The sequence below is a fragment of the Macaca nemestrina genome, chromosome 17 (assembly GCF_043159975.1).
Source record: "Macaca nemestrina isolate mMacNem1 chromosome 17, mMacNem.hap1, whole genome shotgun sequence".
Classification (NCBI taxonomy): Eukaryota; Metazoa; Chordata; class Mammalia; order Primates; family Cercopithecidae; genus Macaca; species Macaca nemestrina.
Window position 1 is genome coordinate 23,097,974 of NC_092141.1, and position 23,948 is coordinate 23,121,921.

Genomic DNA, 23,948 nt, shown 5'->3' on the forward strand with positions numbered 1-23,948 from the left:
GATGGGACTCCTGATTATTCACATCTGATTTTCTGAGGAGACATTAACACAGCAATTTTGTAAATTTCCCATTAATTGTTAATCCATGGAAAAAAATTGGACAATGTCTTAAAATTTGAAATGCTTCATATAGTACAAATATCTTCCCACATGTGATTCAGTTTGTATTCATTAAAGCCAGAGAAATTAATCATTACAAATTGCCAGTGGAAAAAAAAATAAATCATTCATCATTGAAGTAGCATAGAATGTTTAAAGAGACAAGAATTTGTTATTTGGTTTGGGACAGTTTATGATTTCCAAAGGTTTTTTTTTGTTTTGTTTTGTTTTGTTTTTTGCTTATGGCTTTCTTTCTCTCTCTTTCTTTCTCATTTCAGTTTCTTTTTATTTCTCCTGCTTAGAAATGTTGAGAGAACTTTGGATGCGGAACGTGGAGGTGGAGGAATATGATGTGGAGGCTTCTCTTGGTCAACACTGCAGGTGCCCAGCAAAGACACTGCTAGTCCACATCCCGGAGGTGTCTCTGAGCCCTAGTGGGCATTGCAGCTGATGATGAAACTTTTGGTGTGGCAGAAGAGTCTCCACAAACTTTGGAAGGTATCCGCTGCTTCCTCCATAGCCGTGTATCCCTCCTGAGGGTCGACTTCTGGGCGGGGGAAGTCCCCCTCACGGGCCAGGGCTGGCTGGCTGGTGACTCTTGCACAGCGCAGCCCCGGCGGTGGTGCAGGCTGCGCGGGCCCCTGGGTTGGGTGAGCCACAGTTCTCTGGATTTACCCAACTCCCTGGGAACACCCAGGTTAATTCCAGGCCCAAGATGGACCTCAGGCCCCACCTGGACACAAGTCCCTAGGTAGATGCATAGGCTCTGGGGAACATCAAGCCTTAGGTGAAGTTCTAGGCTACAGGTAGACATCTTGCTCCAGTTGGACATCTGGTCCCAGGTGGACATCAGTCTCCAGGTGGAAACAAAGTCTCAAGTTGGACATCAGGCACCAGGAGGATTTCAGCCCTCCAGCGAACACCAGCTCCCAGGCTGACATCAGGGTACAAATGAACACTGGGCATCTGATGTACATCAGGCCCCAAGTTGACACCAAGGGCCCAGATGGACATGTGGCCCCATATGAACACTAGTCCCCAGTCAGCTAGGGCCTGGGTCCACCTGGAGCCTGATGTTTAGCTAGAGACTGGATATCCACCTGAGGCCTAGGTATCTACCCAGGGACTGAAGTCAAACTGGGGCCTGATATCCACCTGGGGACTAGGTATCCACCGGGGGTTGATGTCCACCTCGGGCCAGACGACCTTCTGGGGTCTGATGTTCACCTCAGGTCTGGGTGTCCATCTGGGGCCTGGTGCTGATTTGGATTCCAGCGTCTACCTGGAACCTGGGGCCAGGTTGTTCACTTGGAGCCTGGAGTTTTCCTCTGGGGCCTGGTAGCCACCTGGGCCCTGAGTGTCCACATAGGTTCTGATTTCCACTTTTGGCCTGAGTGTTCTTCTAGGGCCTGAGTGCCACCTGGGTCCTGATGTTCACCAGGAACCTAGGTATCCACTTGGGGCCTGATGTTCACCTGGGGCCTGATGTCAATGTGAGACCTGATATTCACTAAGAGCCTGGGCATCCACCTGTGGCCTGATGTTCAGATGGTGACTAGGAATTCCCCTAAGGCTTGATGTCCACTTGGGGCATAGATAACCACCTGTAGCCTAGTGTCCACCTGGAGCCTAGGTATCAACCTGGGGCATAATGGGCATAATGTCCTTTTGGGGGCCCACTGTCCACCTGAAGACTGGTGTCTGCCTAGGACCTGGCATCCACCTGGGGTCTGGTGTCTGCCTGGGGCCTAGTGTTCACCTGAAGACTGAGTATGAACCTTGGACCTGATGTATGCCTGGGGACTATTTATCCACCTGGGGACTAGCATTCATCTGGGGCCTCATGTCCACCTAAGCCCTGGGTGTCAACCTGGTGCCTAATGGCCACCAGGGATCTATGTACTCACTTGGGGCCTGGTGCTCCCATAGGGCCTAGGTGTACACCTGGGGAATGATGTCCAGGTGGAGGTGGATGTCTTCCTTGGTGTTGGTGTTCACCTGGGGACAAAGGTGTCCCTGGGGACCCGTGTTCACCTGGAGCCTCATGTGCACTTTGGACCTGCTGTCTACCTAGGGCCTGATGTCCATGTTAAGGCTGGTTGTCCACATGGGGCCTAATGTCCACCTAAGACCCAGTGTTCACCTAGGGCCTGGGTGTCCACCTGGAGCCTGATGTTGAGCTGGAGGCTATGCATCCACCTGAGACCTAGGTATCCACCCAGGGTGTAGTGTCAAACTGGGCCCTTATTTCCACCTGAGGACTATCTACCTGAGGCTTGATGTCCACCTGGAGCCCCACCCGGGGCCTGGTGTTCATCTGGGGCCCAGTGCCCACCTGGAACCTGGGTATCAACTTGGGTCTTGGGTGTCCACTTGGAGAGTGATGTGCACCTGGGGCCTGAGTTTCCACCTAGGGCCTGATGATCGCCTGAGGCCCAGGTGTCCACCTGGGGTCTGATGTCCACCTGAAGCCTAGGTAACCACCTAGGGCATGGTGTTACCTGTGCCTTGGTTTCCACCTGAGCCCGGTGTACAGCTGAGGCCTGGATGTCCACCCGAGGCCTGATGTACACCTCAAGCCCAGTGTCCACTTGTGGCCTGATGTCAACTTGGAAGCTGATATCCACCTGGGGACGGATGTGCTCCTGGGGCCTGATATCCAACTGGGACCAGATGTTCACCTAAGACCTGGAGTTAATCTGGGACCTGATGGTCACCAGGGTCCCAGGTGTCTACCTAGGGCCTAGTGTCCAACTAGGGCCTGATGTCCACCTCGAGTCTAGTATCCACCTTGGCCCTGATGCTACCTGAGGCTTGGGTGTCTACCTAGAACCTGAATGCCCAATTGGGCCCTGATGTCCACCTGGGGCCTGGTGTCCTGTTAGGGCTTGATAGCTACCTAACGCCTGGGTATCCTCCTGGAGCCTGATGCTCACCTGTAGGCTGGTGTCCTTATGGGGCCTGGGTGTCCACCTGTGAGCCTGATGTACACCTTATGTACCAGAAAAATGGTATATACCTGGGGCCTGATATACACCTGGAACCTGTGTGTCCACTTGACCCCTGATGTCCACCTGGGGCCTGGTGTTTACCTGGTGCCTATATCCACCTGGGATCTGAGTATCCCCATAGGCCTGGGTATTCTCCTGGAAACTGGTGGCAACCTGGGGCTTAGCTATACACCTGAGACCTGTTATCTGTCAGGGACCTATGTCCACCTTGGGCCTGGTTTTCATCTGAAGCCTCGTGTTCACCTGGGCCGTGGGTGTCAACCTGGGGGTTGATGTTCACCAGGGGCCTTTTTATCCACCTGAGATTTAATGTCTACTTGGGGCCTGATTTCCACCTGGGGTCTGGGAGACCACCTGGGAACTGATGTTCAGCTGGGCCTGGAGTTCACTTGGGGCCTGTTGTCCACCTGGGGCGTGGGTGTCAACCTAGAGCCTGATGTCCACCTCAGGCCTGATGTCTACTTGTGGCCTAAGTGTGCATCTGGGGCCTGTTGTTTGCATGTGTCCAGGATATTCTTCTGGGGCTTGGGTGACTACTTGGTCTCTGATGTCTCCCTGAGGCCTGGGGTGTCCACCTAGAGCTAGATATCCACCTGGCACCTGCATATCCTCCAGTGACCTGATGTCCACCTACTACCTGGTGTCGATCTGGGGCCTGAAGATCAACCTGGGTCCTGATGTACACCTTGAGTCCAGTGTCCACCTGAGGCCTGATGTTTCCAAGGTGTCTGAAATTCACCTGGGACATGATACAAACCTGGCTCCTGGATTTTTATGTGGGGCCTCATTACATCAAGGGCTTTGGTGCTCCCCTGAGCCTGTGTGTCTCTCAGGGACCTGATGTTTCTCGTGGGTCTAGATTTCCACCTGGGCCTTCTGTCCACATGGGACCTGATGTGCTCCTGAGGTTTGATATTCAGCTGGGAACCAAGTATTCACCTGGAGACTGGTGTTCAGCTGAGGACTGATGTCCAGCTGAGGACTGATGTCCAGCTGGGACCTTATGTTTACTTGGGATTTGGTGTCCACCTGAGGCTTAGGTGTCCCTCTGGGGCCTGAAGTAAATTTGGGGCCTGATATCTACCTGGGGCCGGATGTTCATCTGTGGACTATCTATCTGGGGATGGATGTCTCCCTGTGGCTTATTGTTCATGCTGGGCATGAGGTCCATTTGAGGCAATGGTATTGACTTGGGGCCTGATGTGGATCTGGGGCTTCAATCTAAGATCAACTTGATTTTTTTTTGTAAGTGACTTGGTCTTTACACTTGAAGATTCACACATCACATAATTTTTAAGGTTTAATTTTTGTTACAATATATTTTTGAATTTTGTCTCTGGGCCAAAACATTCAGATGTATGATAGGTGCCTCTCAATATGTAAATTCAAATTTTGTTTTATTTCAAGAAAGTGTGTGTGTGTGTGTGCCTGTATGTTAGTACGTGTGTGCCTGTGTGTGTTTATGAGACTGTTATAGTCTTAAAATTAATTCTATTTCAACGTTTCATATTTCCTCAAAGAAAAAAAATGAAAGAAATAAGTTACTCCAATTACACCTCTGCCAGATTCTCCTTGCATATCTTATCTTCCACAGCTATTCCTAATTCTTTTGATAACATTCTTAATTCTGTTTTATTCTCTTAGCTTTGTTTCTATCCCCTATTTCTAACACTATATTTTCAATTAATTCATGCCCTGTCTGAGGAACACTGTAATTTAATCTTAATTTCTGATACACAGTTTTTCCCAATTTTTCTCTGAGGCTGATGAGTATCCACTTTGCATTTTATTTTCCTTTTGTCTAGAACTATCATGAAATTTTAGATTTCTGCTTCAAAATATTCTTCTATCTGCCTTTACATGAACAATCACTGTATTTTAAACATTAGTTGTTTTATGTTGTTTCCTATGCTCCATAGCTGTTTTGATTGTTGTGTGTGTGTGTGTGTGTGTGTGTGTGTGTGTGAAAACTTCTTAAAATTTTTGAGACTCACTTTCTGTTATTTTTTTATGTTATTGTTGCTGATCTACAACACTTTTTTCTCTTGCTGTTGTATAGTTAAATTTCCAAATAAATTGACACACTGACTTATGTCTGTCTTCTGGATCTTAGCACCTTGTCTCAGTTGCTTTATTATTTCCCTTCAACACCACTTAAAGGGAAAATCACAGGATATCAAAAATGACTTTACAAAGAACGGTTGTAAAGAACAATTGATAAGAAGCTATGTAAATCTTTAACATAAATAAATGTATAACTTTGAAATTTTAAATTAAATGCATAGTATAGGGGAAATAGGTAGAAAATACATTTTAACAAGTCCATTAGTAAGCTGGTTAGTAATGTTGAAAGGACAAAACTAAAAAAGCTAAAAAGGTATAAATAACTTGATCCATAAGCTTTATCTAAAACTATACAAATGTATATCGAACAAATAAAGAATATACATTTTGTTATGTTTTCAAAAGTAGCTCATGAATTAGACAAAGAGAGAATAATCAATACATTCTAAATAATCAATATCATATTGTGTTTTTCAACCTCAAAGCCAACAACAACAAAAATTTTCATATATTTGGAAATCACTAAGCCCATCATTAAGTATTCCTGAGATTAAAGAGAAAACAATAGGTAAATTAATAAATTTAGACACGTAAAGTTTCCAAGAATAAATTTAAAAGAGGAATTGGAGGTGTATCTAATTTCAAATAAATTTTTAGAAAAAAACAAAAATATAAAAAAGCACTAAATCTTCTACCTGAAAATCTAGAAAGAACATATAAGTAAAATAAAAAGCATAACATATTTAAGAATTTAAACCACTTTAAGAAACAATAGATCATTAAAGATTAAAATTTAAAAATGATTTTTCATATTAGAAATTCTAACTAAGAAGAAAATGAATGCAAATGAAACTGAACTTTGAAAAAGAGATAAGTAGAGATGTGATATAGATTTAAAAATTTGGTCTTAAATTAGAAAAAAATAAGCTTATTTGTTTTACTTTCAGAAATTTCTGCAAACTATCAAAGATAAACAGAAAACAACAAATAACAACAAACAAACAGGAAACAGAAAAGCACAACAACAAGGCCTGTTTATTTCATCCTCTCCTAATAGTCTTCTGTTCATGATTTTGCTTTTTCTGTATATGGAACTGCAGAGAGAAAACACACCAGCCATAACAGTCCAAGTAACAAATTTTCATATGTGCATTATCTTTTCCATTGTAAAGTTCCAAAAGAACATCTCATTATGACTGTACATTAGGTTCAAAAATTCGAACACTGAAGAAATTGCACTTGAGAGTTGGACCCATTCCTTCCATTCATTCAGCAAATGTTTACTAAGTGCTTACCACTATTCTTTTAGGTACCACATATTCAGTGATTAAAAACTCAGTTGAGGTTTCTATTCCCATAAAGTTTTAATTCCAGCATTAGGAGTCAGCTAATAAAGATACATGTAAGCATTGCAAGTGAGAAAAGGCAATGAAATAAGGATGGTTGTGTACAGAGATGGAAATGTTAACTTACGGGAAGTCTTGAGACAAAAATGAGAAAGAATGAATTGAACAACCAGAAAGATGTAGACAATAGAGTCCAAGAACTAGATGGGGACCAGAAGATGCAGGCCCTGATAGGCCACGTGGATAATTTGCAATTAAATTTGGGAAACTCCATCTTCAACACAGTGAGATCAATAGAAGGAGGTTCATTCTATCAGGTAATGGGAAGTCCGAGGTGGAGGTAGATAGTTTTAATGGCTGAAAAGGCTCAGTGACGTATTCTTTTGGAGCCTCTTAGACTTTACATCACCACTGCAAAATAGTTATGGTTGCTCTGGCCATCACAATTGTATCCCAGATAGGAAACATGAAAGAAAGGGCAACCAGTGTGTGGTAAAACTTGCATCAGGAAAGTCAAAATTCTCAAAGAACTTTCTAGTAGGAATCCATTTCGTTACCCAGAATCACAAAGCTGATGACTTCTGGTTGTAAGAAAGATTAGAAATTATGTTGCTGAATGCAGCGGGTTTGGCCTAAGTCAAGTTGCTCACCACACTGAAAGCCAATCATTAAGACAAGGAGTGTTTCCAGAGAAGAAAGGCTTTAATGCAGATGCCATCAGCCAGGACATAGGAGATCAGCTTTAAGTCAGTCTCCCACCCCAACTAAAATTAGAGGTGTATCTAGTGGGACATGAATGTAACTACATACAGGAAAACAGGAATCAGGAAGGGGTGAGTAAGAGGAGTTGGTCAACAAGCAGCAGGTGCATCTCATTATCCAATGCACTGTTGGAAAGTTTCAGTTCCTTGATACTATGTGTGAGTCCTGGTGGTTGGTTTTCTAAGAAAGGAATTCAGATAAAACAAATGTAATTTTCTTCAACTTCAGTTGTATGGGAAAGCTGAGCCAGTTTAAATTAGGGTTTTATGTTAACCGCAATTTCTTTTGCACCAACCTGATAACTCAGCATTACGTATTCATGATTCCAGCCCTGAAGGTGTTCTGATAAGAAGGCACAACAGAATGATGGATACTGTCTTTGCCATCTGAGAGTCAGAAGTTCTGATTTTATCACATGTGTGTTGGAGGCCTTTGGATGGTTTTCAGCAGCAAGTAGCATACTTAGATGTAAATGTTACATTGACATTTTGCCTGCTGCATGGAGAGTGAGTTGTAGGCAGGTGGCAGCAGAAGCCAGGACAACTGGGGATGTCACTATAGACATCCAGGTGAGAATCAGTGGTGACCCGGAACATCATGAAATTAATGGACACAGAGAGAAGTGGAAAGAATAAAAACTATGTTCTGGAGAGATGCAGGACTTATTCATGAAATGAAAATGCAGAGCGAGGGAACAATAGCCCCCAGGGATGAATGAAACCTAAAATTTTGACTTGAGCAGCTCGAAGACCATGGTGCTTGAGATGGGGGGACTTTGGTAGGAATAGGATTGAGGGTGGTGGACATAAGAGTTCTGTAACAATTTGCTATGTAGGAGATGCTCTTAGACATCCAGATGGAGTTACCAGTCAGTAGCCTATCACCCCTGACTCTGGAGGTCTGAGAACAGGATAGGTGGGAGAACATGGCAAGAACTCTGTGAGGAATTAGAGATATAGGAGGTTACACCTTTGACCAAAGTATAACCAGCAAGTCCTGTTCAATCTGCTGAGTTTTAGAGTCAGGCTCAGAAAAGGGCCCAGAGCATGGGCAGGAGGATCCAAAAGCTTCCCAAGGTTCTTCCTGGGCCAGGGCCCCCTGCCCAGCACAGCCTTGGAAGGTTGAGATTAGGGTCCTGCAGTCCACCTCTATGGGTACCTGGAATCGGATGGTCCCACCTGTCATAGTGTAGGTACAGGGGAGTAAGCCCCTACTTTCTCCTTTTTATGATGTGATTTATTTGGAGCATGGAACCACAGGTTTCCATGTACTCAGAAGAATCTGTTGGCCTTGGTTCTTTATGAATGACTGAGTGTGTGCTGAGACACTTGGAAAATGCTTTTTACTCCTGGGGGGTCCTTCAGAGCAGAGAGAGGCTTGGGGGCTTGGGTGATGATTTCAGATAAGACAGAATGTTTCCAGGTACTGGACTCTGTGTCAAAATTCCTGAGACAAGAGCAGGCCACATTGGGTCCGTGAGGTCCTCATTTGGAAGTTAGTGGAAATCGCTGCCCTGGCCAAGGTAAGGATGCATTGAGAATGAGCTGCATACCTCAGGAGCTGGAGGAAAAAAGGGGACAAGAGAGCTTCCAAGGTCCCTCTTAGTGCCCATAGAGCCTGCAGTTTCTGCTCCTTTGCCTCCTGGGACCCTGGAGAGCCACTAAGTTGATGACCCCCTAATGCAGGTGACAGTTGTGTTCTGTGATGCTCCTCCTGGCGACATGGGTAGTGGGAGAGCAGCCTCCTGGGTCCCTGGTGCCCACTGGAGCCAGGAGAAAGTCATGCTGAGGTCATGCACCTCCAGTTCTTATTAATGATCTCCACATTGTGAGGTAGCCAGAAGCAAGAAGGGACGTGTGACACCTTTTTATTGATTCACTCAGCAATTCTGCCCTTAGCACTAGTCCTGTGCCAGGTACCCTGGTGTGCCCAGCATGTGATACTGAAAATGACCAAGTGGTCTCTCAGCTCCAGGTGCCCACAGTCTGAGGACAAGTGGACATCAGGCCCCAAGTAAATACCTAGGACCTGGTGAACATCAGGCCCCAGATGGACACCCAGGTCTAAGTGGACATCAGTTCCCAGATGAAAATCTGGCCCCAGATGTACATCAGGACTTGAGTGGAAACCCAGTACCAGGTGGACATCAGACCCTAGGTTGACACCAGTCCCTGGGTGGATACCCAATGCCCAGATGGACTTCAGGCCCTAGGTGAACACCAAGGCCCAAGATGGACATTAGGCCACAGGTGGAGGCCCAGGTTTTAGGAGAACACAGGGTCCTACAGGGACATCAAGCCCCAGAAGAATACTTAGGTCCCTGGTGAACATCAATTCCTGAGTGGGCACCCAGGTTCCAGATGAACATCAAGGCCCACAATGGACACCCAGGCCTCAAATGGATACCTGGTCCCAAGTATACGCCATTTTCCTAGTAAGCATCAGTGCCCAGGTGGACAGTAGCCTCCAGGTGTATATCAGGTCTCTAGGTGGACATCCAGGCCCCAGATGTCCAGAGGTGGACATTGGACCACAGGAGGATACCCAGGCCCCAAATAGACATCAGGCCCTAGGTATATAGCAGCCCTAAGTATATAGCAGACCCCAGATGAACACCAGGATCCAGGTGGACATCTGGCTTCAGCTGTACAGCAGTCCCCAGGTAGATACCTAGGTCACTTGTGGATTTAAGGCTCCAAATGTACACTAGGCCGCAGGTCAACAATGGGCCCAAGTGAATATTTAGGCCTCAGGTGGACATCAGGCACCAAGTTGACACCCAGGACCCAGGTGGATATGAGGCCCCAGATGAACACCAGGCCCAAGGTGGGTATAGACCCCAGGTGGATTCCTAAGCCCCAGATGGACATCAGGCCCATGCTGGCCATAGTTAGTGGTGTGGCGCACCTGCTCTTGGTCCACGGAGTTGGAGAAGTTGGACCCATCAAATAGTTCCTCATTGATCTCCTGTGTGGAACTCTGCAGAGAGAGTGCCTAACACCCATTTTTTTTGACATTATTGGTGAAATTTAGTTATCCTGTTTATTTCAACTGTCTTTATATTACTATTTTGTGTTTGTGTCATCCAAAAGTGGTGGGTTTTTTTTTTTTTTTTTTTTTTGTCATAGGAAGAAGAATCAGATGGTAGAACATAGTCATAGCTCTATGAGACTATTGTTGGAGCCAGTCCAACCCTGGAGAGTGTGTGGTCCTCAATGGAGAGGCATCCATTTTGACATATTTTGCTGTGGGTCACCAGAAAACCTGGACTAGGTTCTCCTTTCTCCTTCCTTCATAGTTTTGCGCATTTCCCTGTGTGATGGGGTTTGGAGGTAGAGCCTTGGGAAGTGATTAGGTCATGCAGGCAGAGACCTCGTGTATGGGGTTCATGCTCCTATCAAAAGGACCACAGAGAGATCCCTCATCCCATCCCTTCTGTCATGTGAGGACACAGTAGAAACATGGCTGTCTATGAAACAGAAAGCCCGCCCTCACCAGACACGGAATCTGCTGACCACTTGACCTGAGATTTTACCATCTCCAGAACTGTGAGAAGTCAATTTGTTGTTTATTAGTCACCTAGTCTATGGCATTCTGTTTTAACCCCAGATTAGCAAAAATACCAACATATCAACTTGCACACATAACTTTTGGAAAGAAACTGTGATACTAAATCTTTGATGGTAAAAGGTGATCTATCTGCCTGAGAAATGAACCTACATGATCCCTCTTTCCACAATAAACCTGAGGGAGTCAAAACAGGTAAAAGCACAAAAGCACACAACTGTTAGAGGTTTCCAGGATGCCTCAAAAATATCATCTGCAACATTAGGGAGTGAAAGAAGACATTCAAGTTTCAAAAAGTCAAAGTTTATTTAAATGTCATTGTATAAACTTTTAATTCTAACACTATGAATAAAAGTGTTATTTTTTTCATAAATAAATAAATTTCATAAATGGAGGCATGGAGACCCTGATGTGCAGCTGCTGAGTTTGGAAGCTTCCTTTGGAGACACCCCCTGACTCCCTCACCCTTTGCCTGCCTGTCAAGAAGAGCCCATCCCAGGCAGCAAACAGCGCAGGTGCCCAGCAGAGGGCAAACCTCCATGCCTGGAGGAGGCCACCTCTGGGACAGGAGGAGCTGCTGGAACCCCTCCTTGCAGGCTTCTTTTCCTGCTCTCTAGCAACTCCTTCAAGCAGGCAAACACACCCAGCAGCAGCAGCAGGCTCTTCGGCAGCAGGGCTGTGGCTCTGCCAAATGAGAGAAGCCCCTCTCTAGCAATGCACAGGATCCCAGACTGCACACCCTGTTCTCTGCCTCCATGGCTCCCACTGTGTCCCGGACTGAGAGTAGCGTGGGAGCTGCTGGCTGGGGCAGTGCTGGCCCAACCCTTCTTGCCAGCTGTAGCTTCAACCATGCTAAAAGCTGAGCGTGGCTAGAGCAAGTGACATGGCTGAGGCCAGTGGCTAGAGCAAGTGACATGAAGTCAGGCAGCTCCTCACTGGGCTAGACTTTGGCAGTCCCAAGGCAGGGACAGGAGGTCTCTGGAGCTGCCTCTAGCTCCACCACTGTCCCTGGAGGGGGTCTTCCCCTGGTGCTGGCACTAACTCAACAGCTGGTGCTGGAAATAACTGTATTTCTGCACATGGAGCAGGAGCTGAGAAAGGAGAATGGTTACCAATGTCACTCACTTTCCACTGGAATTTCCAAACACAAAAACAACCTCACTGAATTTACAGGAATTTTAGCCCCAAAACAGCACTCCCAGATAGTCTTCCAGACTGGAGGTCACCTCATCATGTGCCTGTACATCAGTGGGCTTCAGAGGCTCCAGCTTGTCAAGGACAATGTGCAGATGCAGCCCCATTCATATCAGTGGTGACCCTCAGCCCAGAAGGGCCTGCCCTGGGCTGTCCTGTGATACCTGGGCCTTCTGCCAAATATGCAGAGGCATCTGGGGTGAGGGATGAGCCTTTGTCAGCATCGTCAGAAATGGCTCTCACTCTGGGCCTTCCTGAAGCAGGAGCCTTGAGATGTGGGGATGTAGCACGAGAACATCTTACTCTCTTGATCATCTCCCAGTCAGTGAGCTGGATACAGGGCTGACTCTAGGATATGGCACCTGGTTACCAGAATCCTAAGTTCTGTTAGGGTCTGTCATCAAGGAAGTGAGGTCACTTCTTTAAGGTTCCATCCCCTCAACCGCTTCCTTCCATAAGACCTACTCAGGACCCCACTGGGCTGCTGACTGCTCACCCTCCCCGCAGGTCAACTCCTTACCTTTACATAGTTATGTCCACCCAGGGCCTGCTTGTAGATCTGTGCCTGGCGTTCACCAGGGACCTAGGAATCCACTTGGGGCCTGGGATTCAACAGGGGCCTAATGTTACACTGGGGATTGGATAGTCACCTGAGGACTAGGTATCAACCTGGGGCCTGATGTCCACCTGGGGACTGAGTATTCACCTGGGACCTGATGTGCACCTGGGGCCAAATGTCCTCCTCAGGCCTGAATTCCACCTTGGGCCTCCGTGTCCACCTGAGGCTGGTGATCACTGGGGCCTGGGTGTCATTTAGGGTCTGATGTGTGCCTGGAACCTGATGTCTACCTAGGGCCTGATGACCACCTGGGGACTGGGTGTCCATCTAACGTCTACCTAGAGCCTAGGTATCTATCTTAAGTATGGCGTCTGCCTGCAGCCTGAGGTCCACATGAGTCTGGTGTTCAGCTGGGGCCTGTGGTCCACTGGGGCCTTGGTGTCCATTTCGGGCCTGGTTGTCAACTTGGGACCTGATATACAGCCTGAGTCCAGTGTTCACCTGTGGCCTGATGTCTACCTGGTGACTGGTGCCCTCCTGGAAATGGTTTATCCATGCAGGACCTGATGTCCACTTGGGGCTGAATGTCCCTCTGGGGCTAGACATCCGCTTGTGGCCTGATGTCCATCTAGGGCCTGGTGTCTACCTGGAGTGTGATGTTCACCTGGGGCTAGGTGTCCACATGGGGCCTGATGTCCATATGAAGACTGGGTGTCCACTAGGACCTGATGTTCACCATGGGCCTAGATATCCATCTGGGGCCTGATATCTACCTGGTGACCTGTGTCCATCTGAGGGCTGGTGTCCACCTGGGCCTGATAGCCACCTAAGATTTGGTGTTTATCTGAGGCCTGGGTGACCACCTGATATCTCATGTTCAGCTGGGGCCCAGAGTTCAACTGGGGACTGTGTGTCAACCTGGTGCACATCTGAGGACTAGGTACCCACCTGGGTGCTGGTGTTCGCTGGATCCTGATGTCCACCTGGGGCCTTGTATTTACCTAGGGCCTAAGCAACCACGTGGGGCCTGAGTGTCTTTATGGGCTCTAGAGTTCTCCTGGAGCTTGGTGCCTGCCTGGAGCTTCGGTGTACATCTGTGACCTGATATCCACCTTGGGATGGATGTGCACCTGGGCACAGATGTCCATGTGGGACTGAGTGTTCGCCTGGTTCCTGATGTCCACCTGGGGCCTGGTGTTCACCTGAAGCTTGATACCCACCTGGGGCATGGACATTTGCCAAAAATCTGACGTTCAGCTGTGGCCTGAAGTTTACATATGCCTGATGTCCACCTAGGGTTCAGAGTTCATCTGGGGCTTGATGCCCACCTGGGGCCTGGGTTTCCACATAGAGCCTGGCATTGACTTGGGATCAAGGTATTTACCTAGGGCCTGGGTGTCCACTTGGGGCCTGACTTCCACTTGGTTCTTGGTGTCAGGCAGAGGCCTGACTGTTCACTTGGGTCCTAGATAAGATCCATATGACTGATGTCCATGTGGGGCCTGAGAACCACTTGAGGCCTGCCATTAACCTAGGGCATATTGTCCACCTGGGGTCTGGGAGTCAAACTGGAATGTGATGTCCACCTGGGGTGTGGAGGTCACCCTGGGTCCTGATTCACTTTTCCAGTCCAGTGTCCAACAGAAGCCTGGTGTAAACCTGGAACCTGATGTCCACCTGTGGCCAGATGACCACCTTGAGTGGGATGTTCATCAAGAGACTAGGTATCCACATGGGACCTGGGGTCCACCTGGGGCCTGATGTCTACCTTAGGCCTGGCATTACCTGGGGTCTGTGTGTACATCTGGGGCCTGATGTTCAGCTGGGCCCTGGTTTCCACCTACAGTTCACCATCTAACTCAGGCCTGATGTCCACTCTGGACCTAGGTATCCATCTGAGGCCTGGTCTTTACCTGGGGCGTGGGAGTCCACCTGGGGCCTCTGTGTCCTTTTGGATTCTGATGTCCACCTGGGGCCTGATGATTACCTGAGGCTTCATGTTCACCTGGGGCCTGGGTGTCCACCTGGAGGCAAATATGCACATAAGGCCTGGCATCCTCCTAGGGCCTTATATTCACCTGTGTCCTGGTGTCCGTCTGGGGCCTGGGTGTCAAACAGGGGTTAATATACACCTGGAGCGCAGTATCCACCTGGGGCCTGATATCCACCTGAGGCCTTGGCGTGCATTTGGCACCTGGTGTCCATCTGCAGCACAGGTGTCCATCTGGTGCTTGGGTGTTCACCCCATGTTCATCAGGGGCCTAGGTATCCATTTGGGGCCTGGTGTCCACCTGGGGCCTGAAGTTCATCTGGAACCTGGTATTCACCTAGGGCATGGGTATCCACCTGGATCCTGATGTTCAGATAGGGACTGGGTATAGACCTGGGACCTGATATCCACCTTGGGTATAGGCATCCACGTGGAGCCTGATATCCGCCTAGTGCCTGTGTGTCAGCCTAGAGCCTGATGCCCACCCGGGAACTAGGTACACAGCTGGCTTTTTTGTTCACTTGAGGCCTGGTGTCCACTTGGGAACTGATGTCGAACTGGGGATTAGGTATCCACCTGAAGACTGGTGTCCAGCTGGGGCTTTATAAATCCCTGGGGCATGTTGTTCACCTGGGCTTGATATATACCTAAGACCTGGGAATCCAACTGAGGCTGATGTCCAGTTAGAGCCTAGGTGTCTACTTAGGGTCTCATATCCATCTGGAGCCTAATGTCCACCTGGGGACTTGTAGCTACCCAGGGTCTTGGGTGTCCACTTGGGGCTTGAGTGTACTCCTGGGGTCTGGGGTTCTCCTGGAACCTGCTGTCTGCTTAAGGCTTGGGAACATAACTGTGGCCTGATATAAACCTATAAATGGATATTCACCTGGGGACAGATGTCCACTTGGGGCCTGAGTGTCCACATGGTGCCTGATGTCTACCTGGGGTCTGGTGTTCACCTGAGGCCTGATATCCACCAGGAGCCTAGGTATCCACCTGAGTCCTGGTTTCTATCTGGGACCTGATGTCCGCCTAGGTCTGGTATTCACCTAAGGTGTACTACCCACCTGGTCCTGGATGTTAACTTGCGGACTGATGTAGACCTCAAGTTCAGGGTCCACCTGGGACCTTATGGCAACCTTGAGCCTGACGTTCGCCTGGGGACTGATGTTCACCTTTGACCTAATGTCCACCTGATGACTGGATATTCACCCACAGCCAAATGTCCACCTGAGGCCAGATGGCCAACTGTGGCCAGATGTACAACTGAGGTCTGGGTTTTCCCTTGGGACTTGATGTTCAGCTGGGGCCTAAGGTTAACCCAGGCCATGATGTCCACCTGAAGCTTGATGTCCACCTGGGGCCTGGGTGGCCAGATGTGCAACTGGGGCCTGGGTATCCACCTGGGGCCTAAGTGTCCTTCTCATGCCACCTGATATCCACCAGTTGGCCTGATGTTCATCTGGAGATGTGGGGTCAACCGGCAGCCTGATGTGGACATAGATTCCAATGTCCTCTCGGGGCCCGATGTACACCTGGGGCCTAGTATCCACTTGGGGCCTGGGATTTTACTGTTGGCCTGATGTTCACCGAGGTCCTAGGAATCTTTCCTGACTGGTGTCCACCTGGATCCTGATGTTCAGCTTGGGACTTGAGTGCTTAGCTGGGACCTGATGCCCACTTGGGGCATAGGTATTCACCTAGGGCCTGGTGTTCACTTGGGGCCTGGTGTACACCTGGGGCCTGATATCAACCTTGAATCTAGGTGTTCACTTGGGGACTGCTGTCTACCTGGTGCATGGTTATCAACCTAGGACCTGATGCCCACCTGGAGTTCAATGTCCACCTTGGGCCTGTTGTGTACCTGTGTGCCCACTGGCTAATTACTTAAAACTGAGGTTTACCTAGGGCTAGATGTGCACCTGAGACCTGATGTCCACCTGTGGTCTTATGTTCACCTGGGGACTGATGTACATCTGGAGCACAAGTATATCCATGGGGCCTTTCGTCCACCTGGACTGTGTGTGTCAACCTCAGGGCCAATGTCCACCTGGAATCCAGTGTCTAATAGAGCCTAATGTACACATGGGGCTCTGGCAGTCACCTGGGACCTGATATACAGACATGGTCTTGAGTTTACCTGGGGCCTGGTATCTACAGGGCCTTGGTGTACACCTGGAACCAGATACCCTAGGGGGGTACCTGGGTCCCAGATGGTCATTAGGTCCTAGCTGGAAACTCAGGCTCCAGATGCACATCAGGCTGCAAGTGGATACACAGGTCACAGGGTGATACCCAGGTTCCAGGTGGACACTGGGCTCAAGAGGAACACAATGGCCCAGGTGGACATCCAGGCCTGAGGTGGACATCAGGCCCCAGATAGACATCTGGCCCCAGCTGGATACCTAGGCCCCAGTCATTGGCCCTAGGTAGACGCAGCCATATGTGACTAAGGTCATCCAGAATCTAATGTCCACCTGGACCCTGGGTGTCCACATAGGGCCATGTATCTGTATGGGGCCTCAGCATCCACCAGGGCCTGATGTTCCCCAAAGGCCTAGATATCCACCTGAGGCCTGATGTCCACCTGGGGCCTGATGTCCACCTAATACTTGGTGTTTAGCTGGAGCCTGGGTGACATCCTGGGATCTGATGTTCAGCTGAGGGCCAGATTTCAGCTGGCACCTGTGTGTCAACCCAATGCCTGATGCACACCTGCAGATGAGGTATACACCTAGGGTCTGCTGTTCACTGGGGACAGGTGTCCAGCTGTGGCCTGGTGACCACATGGGTCCTAGTGTTCATCAAGTGCCTGGTGTCCACCTGGGACTGGGTTTCCACCTGGGACCTGATGTTGATGGCAGGGGGGAGGCCTGTTGTGTACTTGAGATGTGGGGGGTCCACCTGGGACCTGATGTCCACCTTGGGCCTTGTATTTACGTATGGCCTGGGGAGTCACCCAGAGCTTAAGTGTACCCTTGGGGCTTGGGTATATATATGTGGCCTGATGTCCATTTTGGGACAGATGTCTACCTGGGGACATACGTTCATGTGGGGCCTGATATGGTTTGGTTGTGACCCTACCTAAATCTCATCTTGAATTGTAGCTCCCACAATTTCCATGTGTCATGGGAGGGACCAAATGGGAGGTAACTGAATCACGAGGGTGAGTCTTTCCTGTGCTGTGTTCGTGATAGTGAATAGGTCTCACGAGATCTGATGGTTTTTTAAAGGGCACTCCCCTAAACAAGCTCTCTTGCCTGCCACCATATAAGATGTGACTTTGCTCCTCATTCACCTTCAGCCATGGTTGTGAGGCCTCCCCAGCCATGTGGAACTGTGAGTGCATTAAATCTCTTACCTTTATAAATTTCCCATTCTCAGGTATGTCTTTATTAGCAGCATGAAAACAGACTAATACAGTAAATTGGTACCAAGAGTGAGGTGGTGCTGCAAAGATATCCAAAAATGTAAAAACGTCCTTGGAACTGGGTAACAGGCAGAGCTTGGAACAGTTTGGGGGGCTCACAAGAGGACAGGAAGAGGTGGGAATGTTTGGAACTTCCTAGAGACTTGCTGAATGGCAATGGCCTTGATCAAAATGCTGACAGGAACTTGTTGGGAACTGAAATAAAGGTGACTCTTGCTATGTTTTAGAAAAGAGGCTGGCAGCATTTTGACCCTGCCCTAGAGATTGGTGGAACTTTGGGCTTGAGAGAGTTGATTTAAGGCATCTAGTGGAAGAAATCTCTAAGTGGTAAAGTGTTCAAATGGTGTATTGGGTACTGTTAAAGGCACTCAGTTTTATGTATTCAAAAATATATGGTTTGTAATTGGAAATTACATTTAAAAGGGAAGCAGAGCATAGAAGTTGGGAAAAAATTTCCAGCCTGATGATACGATAGAAAAGAAAAACCCATTTTTTGAGGAGAAATTCAAGCTGGAAGCAGAAATTTGCATAAATAACAAGGAGTCAAATGTGAATTACCAATATAATGGAGGAAAATGTCTCCAGGGCATGTCAGAGGTCTTCACAGCAGCCCCTCCCATCAAATGCCTGGAGACCTAGGAAGAACAAATGGTTCCATGGGCCTGGCCCAAGACCTTGCTGCTTTGCGCAGTCTCAAGACTTGGTGCCCCGCATCCCAGGTATGGCTAAAAGAGGCCAATGTAGCGTTCAAGCCATTGCTTCAGAGGGTGCAAGCCCCAAGCCTTGGTGGTTTACATGTGTTGTTGGGCCTGCAGGTACACAGAAATCAAGAACTGAGATTTGGGAACCTCCTCCTAGATTTCAGAGGATGTATAGAAATGGCTGGATGTCCATGCAGAGGTGAGCTGCAGGAATGAAGCTCTCATGGAGAACCTCTGCCACGGTGGTATAGAAGGAAAATGTGAGATGCGAGCCCCCACACAGAGTCCCCACTGGGGCACTGCCTAGTGGAGCTGTGAGAAGATGGCCACCATCCTCCAAACCCCAGAATAGTACATCCACTGACAGCTTGCACTGTTTGCCTGAAAAAGCCAGACACTTGACACCAGCCCGCGAAATCAGCCAGGAGGGGTGGTTGTGCCCTGCAAAGCCACAGGGGCAGAGCTGCTTAAGGCCATGGGGACCCACCTCTTGCATGAGCATGTCCTGGATGTGAGACATGAAGTCAAAGAAAATCATTTTGCAGCTTTAAGACATGGGCAAGGACTTCATTTTTAAAACACCAAAAGCAACGGCCCCAGGGGTACACCAGATTCCTGGTAGGCATAAGGCCCCAGGAGGACACTAGAATCCAGGTGTACATAAAGCCACCTGTTGACACCAAGCCCTCAGATGAATACCAGACCAACTGGTAGACATTAGGCACATGAGAATACTTGGGCACCAGGTGGGTATCAGGCCCCAGGTGAACATCAAACTTCAGGTGGACATCATTCTCCAAGTAAACTCTAGCCCCAGCTAAACATCAGGCTCCAGGTGGAAGCCCAGACTCCAGACTCCAGGTGCACTTCTGGCCACGGTTCAACATCTGTGCCCAGCTGAACATCAGACCATGGATGGATAGCTAGTCCCCAGGTGGACATCAGGTCAAAAGTGAATATAAGTCTCGAGGAAGACATCTGGCCCCAGGTGGATACTGAACTAGAGGTTTACATCAGACCCTACGTTGACAGCAAGACCCAGGTAGACAGCAGGCCCCAGGTGAAGACCAGGCCCAGATGAATACTGAACTAGAGGTTTACATCAGACCCTAGATTGACATTCAGTACCCAGGTGGTCATGACACCTTAACTAGACACCAAGTCTTCAGGTTGATACCCAAGTCCCAGGTGGACACCAGGTCAAAGATGAACACAAGACCTAAGGTTGACATTCAAGCCCCAAGTGGACACCAGGCCCTAGGTGAATAATATGACCCAGGGAATCATTAGGACCCAGCTGCATACCAGTCCCCAGGTTTACACGAAGCTCCCAGTGGTTTCCTAAGCTCTAGTTGGACATGAGGTCTCTAGTAGACACCCAGGACAAAGGTGGACATCAAGCATCAGATGGACATCTGGCCACAGATTAACATCAAGCCTCACAGTATCTAAAGAAGCTCTTTAGTTTAATTAGATTCCATTTGTCAATTTTGGATTTTGTGTCCACCTGGTGTCTAATGTCTAACTGGGGCCTGGTGTTTCTCTGAGGCCTTATATCCATCTGGGGCCTGGGCATCCATTTGAGGCCTGATGTCTACCTAAGACTTGGTGTTTAATTGGGGCACAGATTTCTTCCTGGAGCCTGATGTTCATATGGAGCCTGAAGTTCACCTGTGCCTGTTGTCTACCTGAGGCCTATGTGTCAACCTGGGGCCTGATGACCACCTTGAGTTCAGTGTTCATCTGGGGCCTGATGTCTGCCTGGAGTCTGGGTGTCCACATAGGGCCTGATGTTGGCTTGGGACTGAAGTATTTACCTAGGGCCTGGGTGTCTACTTAGAGCCTGACTTCTACCTGGTTCAGTGTGTCAACCTGGGGCCTGATGTCCACTTAGGGCCTAGGTAAGCTCCTTATGACTAAAGTCCACATGGGGGCTGAAACCATGTCAGATCTTGTGTTAACCTAGGGCCTAGTGTCTACCTGGGGCCTGCCTGTGACCTGGTGACCCCCTGGGGTCAAGGTATCCACCTTGGGCCTGATGACCAATTGGGGCTTAAGGATCTACCTAGAGACTGGTGTCAATTTGGAGCCTGATGTCCACTTGGGGTCTGGTGTACACCTTGGGCCTGATGTTCACCTGGGCATGGGTGTACACTTTGGGCCGAGTGTGCCCCTGAAACCTGGGTGTCAACCTGGGTCTTGATGCACACCTTTAGTCAAGTGTTTAACTGGGGCCTGATGAAATAGTGGGGCCTGATTTACACCTGTAGACTGGGTATCCACCTGAGGCCTGATGTCCACCTGCAGCCAGATGTCCACCTGGCACCAGATATCTACCTGGAGTCTGGTCTTTGCCTTGAACATGACGTATTCCAAGAGACTAGGCATGCACATTGGGCCTGGGGTCCTGATGTCTACCTGAGGCTGGTATTGAACTGGGGCCTGTGTGTTCACTTGGAGTCTGATGTTCATTTGGAACCTGGTGTTCACTTAGGACATGGGTATCCACCTGGATCCTGATTTTCAACTGGGGAGTGGATATAGACCTGGGACCTGATGGCCACCTATGGTATATGTAACCTAACCACCTGGGGCCTGGTGTTCACCTGAGGCCTGATATCCACCTGGTACCTGTGTGTCAATCTAGTGCCTGGTGTCTGCTTGAAAACTAGGTAGACACCTGGGCCTTGGTGTTCACCTGGGGCATGGTGTTCATCTTGCACCAAGTGTCCACCTGGATCCTGTGAATCAACCTGTGGCCTACGTGGCCACTTGGAGCTTTATGTGCACCTGCGGCCTGAAAGTTTCCTAGGATCTGATGACCACTGGGGCCCAGGTATCCACGTGGGGCATCAGGCTCCAGGTGTACACCCAGGCTCCATGTGGACACCAGGCCAGGAGAACTCCAGCCCTTATCTGAACATCAGGTCCTAGGTAGATGGCCAGGCCCCATGTGTACAGCAGGCCCCAGGTATGCACTGGACTCCAGGTGGACACCAGCACTCAGTTGGATACACACACTCAAGGTGGAAACCAGGCCCCAGGTGAACTGCTACACTCCAGGTGAACATCACGTCTCAGGTGGACACCTGGACCCCACGTGGGTACTAGGCTCTAAATTAATACCAGGCCTCAGGTGGTCCTCAGGAACCATGTGGACCTTAGTCATCAGGAGGTAACCTAGGCCCAAAATGTATATCAGGTTCCATGTTGACACAAGAACTACTCGGAAGTCAGGCCCCGGGTAGACACCCAGGCCCTAGGTCCCAAGTTGACACCAGGCCTTATGTGAATACTTATAACTCAGGTCATCATCACACCTCAGGTGGACATCTGAGTTCATCTGGAACCTCGTGTTAGAGGCCCCATGTAAACGCCAAGCCATAGGTGGATACCCAATCCCTAGGTGGACATCAGAGCTCAGATTGACACAAAGACCCCAGTAGACATGATGTACCCCTGAATATCCAGGCCCCAGCTAAATACCCAGGCCCCAAATTGACACCAGGGTCTATGAGGACACACAGGACTCAGATAGAAAACAGGCCCAAGGTGGACACTGGACTGTAAATCAGGTCCTAGGTTGACAACCATGCTTCAAGTTGATACCAGGCCCCAAGTGAACATCTGGCCCCAGCTGGACACTAGTCCCCTGGTGAATACCTAGGCTCAAGGTTGACATCAGGCCCCACATGAACACTAGACCCCAAATACACACTTGATGCCCTAAGTGGACATCAAGCCTCAGGTGTTTACCCAGTCCCAAGGTGAATATCAGGACACAGATGGGCACCAGTTATCAAGTGGATTCCTAGTCTCCAGGTGAATATCAGGCCCTAGGTGGATACCAGGATCCTGGTGGACATCAGGCCCCAAGAGGACACTAGAACCCAGGAGTACATTAGGCCACAGGTCAACACCAAGGCACCAGATGAATACCAGGCCAACTTGTGGACATTAGGCCCGAGAAGGGTCCTCAGGCCTCAGGTGGATATCAGGCCCCAGGTGAACATCCAGCACCCAGATGAACATCAAGCTTCAGGTAGACATCATGCCTCAGTTGAACTCCAGGCTCCAGCTGAACATCAGGCTCCAGGTGGATGCCCAGCTTCCAGGTGCACATCTGGCCACAGTTGGACATTCAACCCCAAGTGACCCTCAGGCCATGGGTGAATACACAGTTTCCAGGTGAACATGAGATCAAAGGTGAACATCAGTCCCCCAGTGGACATCAGGCCCAAGGTGGATACCCAGGCTCCCAGTGAATTTCAGACACCAGGTTGACATTCAGACCCCCAGTGGTCATCTGGCCTCATGCGAACACTCAGACCTCAGGTGCACCTGATGTCTCAACTGGACACCAACTCCTGGTTTGATACCCAAGTCCCAGGTGGACACCAGGTCCAAGGCTGGCACTCAAGCCCTAAGTGAACACCACACTCTAGGTGAATAATTCAACCCAGGTGGTCATTACGACCTAGCTGGATACCAGGCCCCAGGTTAACACAAGGCCCCCGGTGGGTATCTAGGCACCAGCGGGACATCAGGCCCTAAGTAAACACCCCAGTCCCAGGTGAACACCATGCCCCAGGTGGGCATTAGGCCCTAGGTGAACATGGGGCCACAGGTGGACATCTAGCCCCTGGGCGACATCCAGCCCCAGGTGGACATAACCGTTTCCATGCATAAACCATTCCCAGGTGGACATCAGGCCTCAAGAGGATGACAGTCACCAGGTAGACATCAGGCCTCAGTTGGACACCAAGGTCCCAGATGTACAGCAGGCCCCAGCTGAAACCCAGACTCATGTGGACATCAGGCCACAGGTAGACACCATGCCTTAGGTAGATACCCAACTTCAGGTGGACATCAGACCCAAGGTGGACATCCAGTCACCAGATGGACATTCAGGCCCTAGGCACACATCAGGCCTTAAGTGGACACCCAGGCCCCAGGTTGATATCCAGCTTCCAGGTGATCACCAGGCCTCAGGTGGGCACCAGACCTTAGGTGAACAACAGGATGCAGTAGGTCATCAGGACACAGCTGGATACAAGTCCCTGGTGAATGCAAGGCCCTAGTGGGACATAGATCTAAGGCAGACATCAGGTCCCAGGTGGACATACAGACCCGAGGTGGAATTCATCCTGAGGGGGACATTCGGCCCCAGGTGCACATAGGGCCCCAGGTGAATACCCAGTTCCCAGGTGGACATCAGCCCACAG

General features: G+C 49.3%; 1 long non-coding RNA gene across 2 annotated transcripts in view; it reads left to right on the forward strand.

The window, feature by feature from the left end:
- Nucleotides 1–356: 356 nt before the first annotated feature.
- LOC139359485 (uncharacterized) overlaps nucleotides 357–23,948 on the forward strand; it is a 72,103-nt gene continuing 48,511 nt past the window's right edge. For both annotated transcript variants that reach the window (XR_011615522.1, XR_011615521.1), the window contains exon 1: nucleotides 357–597. This is a non-coding gene — a long non-coding RNA (uncharacterized lncRNA). The remainder of the gene's footprint in view (nucleotides 598–23,948) is intronic.